At 54.8% G+C, this 6,000-nt stretch overlaps 1 protein-coding gene across 11 annotated transcripts in view; it reads left to right on the top strand.

Annotated features, from left to right (window-relative positions):
- The first annotated feature begins 2,503 nt into the window (after nt 1-2,503).
- Nucleotides 2,504-6,000, top strand: part of MEGF11 (multiple EGF like domains 11) — a 354,305-nt gene continuing 350,808 nt past the window's right edge. For all 11 annotated transcript variants that reach the window (XM_037054176.1, XM_037054171.1, XM_037054172.1 and 8 more), the window contains exon 1: nt 2,504-2,660. The gene's annotated coding sequence lies outside the window, so the exon portion shown is untranslated. The remainder of the gene's footprint in view (nt 2,661-6,000) is intronic.

Raw genomic sequence — 6,000 nt, 5'->3', positions numbered from 1 at the left:
GAGGAGGCGGCAACCCTCAGTATGTGAGAGAGAAGTGAGGGAGTGGGTGGCTTCCCCTGCACTTGCTTCTTGAGATGGGGTGGAATGATGTTCCAGGAAGATCTGCCCCCTCCCCAAACCTGTTAGATCTAAGATTTGAGAGTTATAAATGGACAGCTACCATACAGAGGTCAGGGGTGGTGTGTGGAGGAGCTTAATTCATGATCCAAAAGGGAATTTGAAGATGAAGAAAAGAAATGCAAAACCTACCTTATGTAATATTAATTGACAACAGTTATCAAGTGCCACTGTGTGTATTATTTGGTTTATTCCTCTCAGGGCTCGCAGTACCGTTATCATTCCCATCTTACTGATAGAGAAACTGAGGCCGTAGAGGTTATATGTCGTAGTAACTGGCAGAACAGGAATACACACCCAGGAAGTTAGAACCCATTGTCTTAGCCTTCAGCATCTCCGATCCCCACAAACTGCAGCACCTTGGAGCTGGAGAAACCCTTACAGAACATTTATCTCAGCCTCTTCAGTGTCAGGTAGGGAAACGGAAGGCCAGAGAGAATTGCAGGGGTGGACCAGGGCCATACAGCTGGTGAGTGGTAGCCCTAAGGTTTGACAGCAGGGCCAGGATGGGGGTGAGGCAGGAAGGCCCCAGGATGCAGCATTTAAAGAGGCCTTCTCTCTCTGATGCCAAACCTGCACATGCACAACCCTGAGCATGACTGCCTCCTTAAATTCTGTGTCCTAGGTGCCTCACTAGCCTCACCCCAGTCCCTGCTCTGACCAGGTGCTTCTGGTTTTGTGGTGTGACAACCTTGGCCCTGGCATGGGTTTATGTATTTGATTTGATGTCTGAAGACAGGAAACTAATAGGATATTTGTGTGGAGTTTTGTCCAATATCCCAAGGTAGGTTTCTACCCAGGGGCTGAATGGAGAGTCTGCTTTTCTGGTCACTACCATGGAGGGGACAGTACTGAAGGGGGACAAAGGCTGGTCCCAGCAATTACATACAAAACTGGAAGAGTCATGATCCTGTCTCGACCAAACAGGGTGGCCAAATGGGGTCCATGAAAATTGGAACTCTCTAGCTCTCCTCTGGAAACCACTGGGCTGAAATGAGGAAGGACCAGGAGAATCTTCAAGGGGTGGGACTTCAGAATGAAGTCTGTTATCAATGGCTGAAGCAGGAAGGCTAGGTGCTCAGGCACATGTACAGACTCAGATTTCCCCAAAGCCTCAGGTAATGTATGCTTTATTCTAAAAACAAAACAAAACAATAAAATGAAATGAAATGAAATAAAATAAGATTCCTCCCTGAGATGTGTACAGCACCGTTCTCAAGTCTGGGCCTTTCCGCTCTTGCTGTAGTTCAAGGAGAAAAGGAGATGAACCACACAAGCAAAGCACCCTGCTACCGTTCTTCCATCCCTGACATGCAGGAGCAAGATGGTAAGTCCCACGTTTCTCGCGGAGGGGTCCAGGTGGGGAAAAGTGCTCCCTGAGGCACATCAGAGCCGGGTTCTCCCCTTTGCCCAGGCTGGGCTCCGCAGGAGGGTCCTGTGGCAGTGAGGTGGCCCAAGGTACTTACTCCCTGTGGCTCTGGGGTTTGGGGGTTGGGGGCTGAGGGCTGGGGCTTGCCGCAGGTAGAGAGGCTGGAAGGACTGGATCTAGCTCTGGCACCCTGGCAGTCCGGGGGGTCAGCGGAGGAACCCTGTCCTGGATGCCAGGAACAGTGGTGGACTAGGCCCTGCCTCTGGAGTTGACTTAGGCAAGGTAGTCCCGTGTCCTCTCTTTTCTGGACCTAAATTTCCTCATCTTCCCAGACTCGGCTCAGCCTGGCGTGCCTAGGGGCCTGACATTCTGGGTTCTTTGCCTGCTTGCCCTTTTACCGCCCAGATGTTTTCCAACCCTGGTCTCAGGTCCCAGCCTCCAGCCCTGGCACACCCCTCTCTGTCCTCAGCCTGTGACTACAAGGACTGGAGGGTCCCCGGGCCTCGCTCAACCCCCGGGGGATCCCCCATTCTGAACACCTAGAAAGAGGTGGTTCGAAGGCCATTCCGACCCACTTGGAGGGAGTAGAGAAGTAGAGATAAGAAAGAAGAGGAGAGACTTGAAAAGGTTAAAAGGAGGAGAAAACAGCAAAGAGGAATAGAGGAGAAAGCAAAGAGGGATCGAGAGAAACGCGCAAAAGAACCCAAGTGGGGAGGGGTGAGAAGAAATGCTGAAAAAGGTTGTATCAGAGAAAAAAAGAACCCAAGGGAAATTGGAGAAAGAGACTAAAAGATAGGAAAAAGAGAGAGCAAGCGAGAAGGGTCTGAATGGACCGGAGGGAGGGAGGGAGAGAGAGAGAGAGAGAGAGAAAGAAAAGGAGAGTGGGAGAGAATGGAGGGAGGGAGGCGCAAGCAGGGAGGAGGGCTGCTGGTAGCGAAGGAGAGAGGGAGGGACCGAGGGACGGAGCGGGTGGGGGCGGGCTCGGCGGCAGCAGCGCAGCTCCTGCAGCCCGCCTGCTCGCGCACTCGCTCGCGGTGCCCGCTGCCCGCCGCCCACCACCGGGCTCTGCGCTGCTGGCAGCTCCGGCTTCTGGCCAGGCTCTGGCGTGGCTCGGGCTCCGGAGGACAGGACTGAGCGACTGGCCCGCAGAACCCTGGACGGGCCGAGGAGGCAGGTAGGTGGTTGGGCGGGGACTCAGAGGACGTGGAGCTTCGAGCCTCGGGAGATACAGGGGGGCCGGAGTCGGTGAGGGGGCTTTGAGCCTCGCGACTAACTTTCCACCGGCTCCGTGGATCCCCGTTGCCCTGCCTGGATCTGGGCCGCGGAAGCCGAGCTTGGAGCGGAGAGGTGGTGAATGCCGGGTTTGGAGAATGCCAGGGGGTCCGGGCAGGATATTTGCAGGGTGGCCCTGGAGTAAGCACGCGCCTGCCTTTCGGCCGCAGTCCGGACGCGGCGCCTGCGGCGGGGGAAGACCGGAGCTCAGCTGCGCAGCGCGGTTGTCCCGGGGAGGGCGCCCACCCACCCCTCCGAGTCCGGGGACTCCCATTTCGGAGCCGCCCCCCGGACCACCCGCTGAGCGCAGTGCAACCGGCGCCCTCCCTGGCGGGGTCCAGGCACAGAGCCTGCGGGGCGCAGCCAGGTCCCCAACCCGGCCAGTGGTGCACCTCGCAGCCGCCCAGCCCAAGCTGGTGCCAAGCGCGCTTTTGCTTTTTGGAGGTGCTAAATGAAACATATACCCCTTTCATTTCGTTCTTTTCCTGTTGCCCCGACTCTCTTCAGGGAAGTCCAGAACGCCCTTTTGAGTTGACACCCCATATGTCCCTCGTGCCATCGGCTGCGACCCCCTGCTCCTCAAGTTCAGAGGAGCGAGTCACTCCCAGTGCGCGCCTGGAGCGCGGTCCGAAAGTTCCCAACTTCTTGCACCTCCATGTGCGGGAGCGTTGGGGCGGAGGGGTGGGGAGTGGGTGGGAGTTGCAGCCCCTCTGGAGCCGTGGAGCGCATCCACCTTCCTCCTAGACTTGGTTTATTTTCTTAATTTGTTAGAAAAAAGTACGATTTAAAATATGCAAGATCGTTCCTTGCGGACGTCAAGGTCCGTGCGTGGGGCGAAGCCTTCACCAGAGCCAGGGCTCGCGCAGCCTCGGTTGGACAGTTCCCGGGCTCCTGAGCCTTTGCCGTTTTCTCTCAGCCCTGGACTCCCGGCTCCTTCCTGCGGTAGCCTCTTCTCGGGGTCTGTCCCCGCTAGCGCGCGCTGCTAGGCTAGTCTGACTGCCTCCTGCGTGGTCATGTTCTCTAGAAAAATATTTCAAAGTGACTCGGCTTCAGTATCTCCCACGTCCCCGAGGGAAGGCAGAGAGCACGGTCACGGCCGGCTGGAGGAAGGCTTTGGGTAGTTCGGGCTCCCGGTCATCTCAGCTCTCTCTGGCAAGGGGACTCGTGCCCGGGCATCAGCGTTCCTCCCACGCTCTGCCTGGAAAATAGGGGTTAAATGCCGGAACCAGGAGGCTGTATGCAGAGAGTGTCCTGGGCTGTCGGAGCCTGGAGGGGGCGCGGGTCCTCTTGCTCTTGGTGTCCAGGAGGCCGGATTCTCCGCCCGGTGCGATGAGGCTTCCTCGGAGCCAGCGGGGACCCAGCGTCGAATCCTTCTTTGTAGAAGTGCTGTTGAATAGATTCTATTGAAAGGATTAGAGCAGGTTTACTGGGGCGAAAGCTGAGGGCTTTGCGGAGAGCATCCGTCAGCTGTCCTTCCCTGCAGGTTGTCTCCCACACCCCAGGACGCTGAACTGACCACCCGGGAGCCCTCCATCCTCAGCTTGTTCGGTGGATTTTTCCCTGGTACATATCACGCACCAGGTCTCTCCGTTGCTCACGATTGTTTAAGCCGCTAGAAATTCAAGGTCCACCCCTGCAGTCTCCACCCCTTCCTCCCATCTCACAGATCAGCAAACCAAGTCCCAGAGAAGTGGAAGGACTCCTTTAGAGTTAGTTAAGGGTGGGAGGGATCTATAAACCAGGCAGATCTCCTGATTCCTAGTTCAGGAGATTCACCTAGATTCCTTTTTCTAACACTCTACCTGCCCTCATCACATTCTTAGCACAGGACAAGTGTTCCCAGTCAGGCAGTATCAAGTCCTTGGGGACTGTGCGTGTGTGAGGTTACAGTCAGAAGACTGATCTCTGCATCCTCATTAGGTCCTGTGTTGTCATTTCCCAGGATAAATCACTTAGGTGACAGTTTGTTGAGCACCTAACCTCTGCTGGAACTTAAGTGTAGGGGTAAAGGGAGTCTTTAGACTGCTGCCCCCTCCCCCATGGTGAAGTCCTGTCCCCAGGGAAAGAGCCGCCATTGTTTTGAGACCAAAGAAACCAGTATGGGCTTCTCATGTGACATTGATTTTGGAGGGGGCAGGATTAGGGATAGTCCCGGGAGAAGGGGGGGCTTGGAAGTAAGCCTGGGCAGATTTCCAGTTGGGGGAGGAGTGATACGGAGTATGAGACTGTGCACTAAAGAGAGAGGCAGGAAAGCTCACCAACAAGTGGATGGTCAAAGGAAGCAGGGTCAGGGCCTGTGAGTGAGATGCCTGGGGATGCCTAGGAGACCTAGCTCCTCTGAACTCAAGCTCAAAACCTGGCCCCGGAGGTCTTCTAGTTCCACGTGCAGGGTGAGCCATTGCTTGGGAATCAGCATTCCACGAGCCAGGGGTTGTGGCTGATGGCTGGGAGATAGTCAGGCTTCGCTTCTCCTTTTCCCCTTCCTCATCTTCCCAGAGCTTCAAATACAGTTGGCCCCCAAACAACTGGGGAAGGGGCAGCAATTAGGAATGCCACCTTCCAATAAAAAATCTGCCTGTACCTTTGGGCTCCCCCAAACGTCAGCTCTTCCAAATTTGTGGAAGTTCAAGTCCCTCATATAAAATGGTGCAGAGCGGTGTACCCAGTCATCCCTCTGCATCTGCAGATCCCCAGCCGCGGGTAGAAAATGCTGCTTTCTGTCCACAGTTGGTCGGGTCCACGGATGCCAAAGTTGTGGATACGGCAGGCAGACCGTATACTGGTCAAAAAAATCTGAGTGTAAGTGGACCCACGCAGTTCAAACCTGTGTCGTTTAAGGGCCAGCTGTAGTTTCTTTGCCTTTTCCCAACCATAACTTTTAGAATTTAAATACTTGAGTGTTTTGGACCTACAGTTGGATCCACCATGGCCAGGGCATTTACTACAATAGGAATATTTAGTCAACAGATAATTCTTGTGCTCCTACTTTGTACCAGTCACTGGTCTTGGGACACCGCAGGGGCCTGGACAGGCGGAGTCCCGCGCCTCATGATGCTGCTGACATTCTAGGCTTCAGTCCTCCACAGGCGTAAAGTCTAGTTGCAGAGTGGAAGCAAATTCACAAAAAATATTTGAAGAAGTGCTGAAGTGGAACAATATAATGCAGAGCATCCTAAGCTTCCCCTCAAGTAGTTCAAAGCTCTGCGGTAAAAAGATTTGAAGTTGTTGGCTATGAGATTCAG

Source organism: Sturnira hondurensis, unplaced genomic scaffold (assembly GCF_014824575.4).
Source record: "Sturnira hondurensis isolate 20B ecotype Veracruz unplaced genomic scaffold, ASM1482457v3 Scaffold0008196, whole genome shotgun sequence".
Classification (NCBI taxonomy): domain Eukaryota; kingdom Metazoa; phylum Chordata; class Mammalia; order Chiroptera; family Phyllostomidae; genus Sturnira; species Sturnira hondurensis.
Note: the sequence above shows the minus strand (reverse complement) of the source record. Positions and strands in the feature narration are given on the sequence as shown.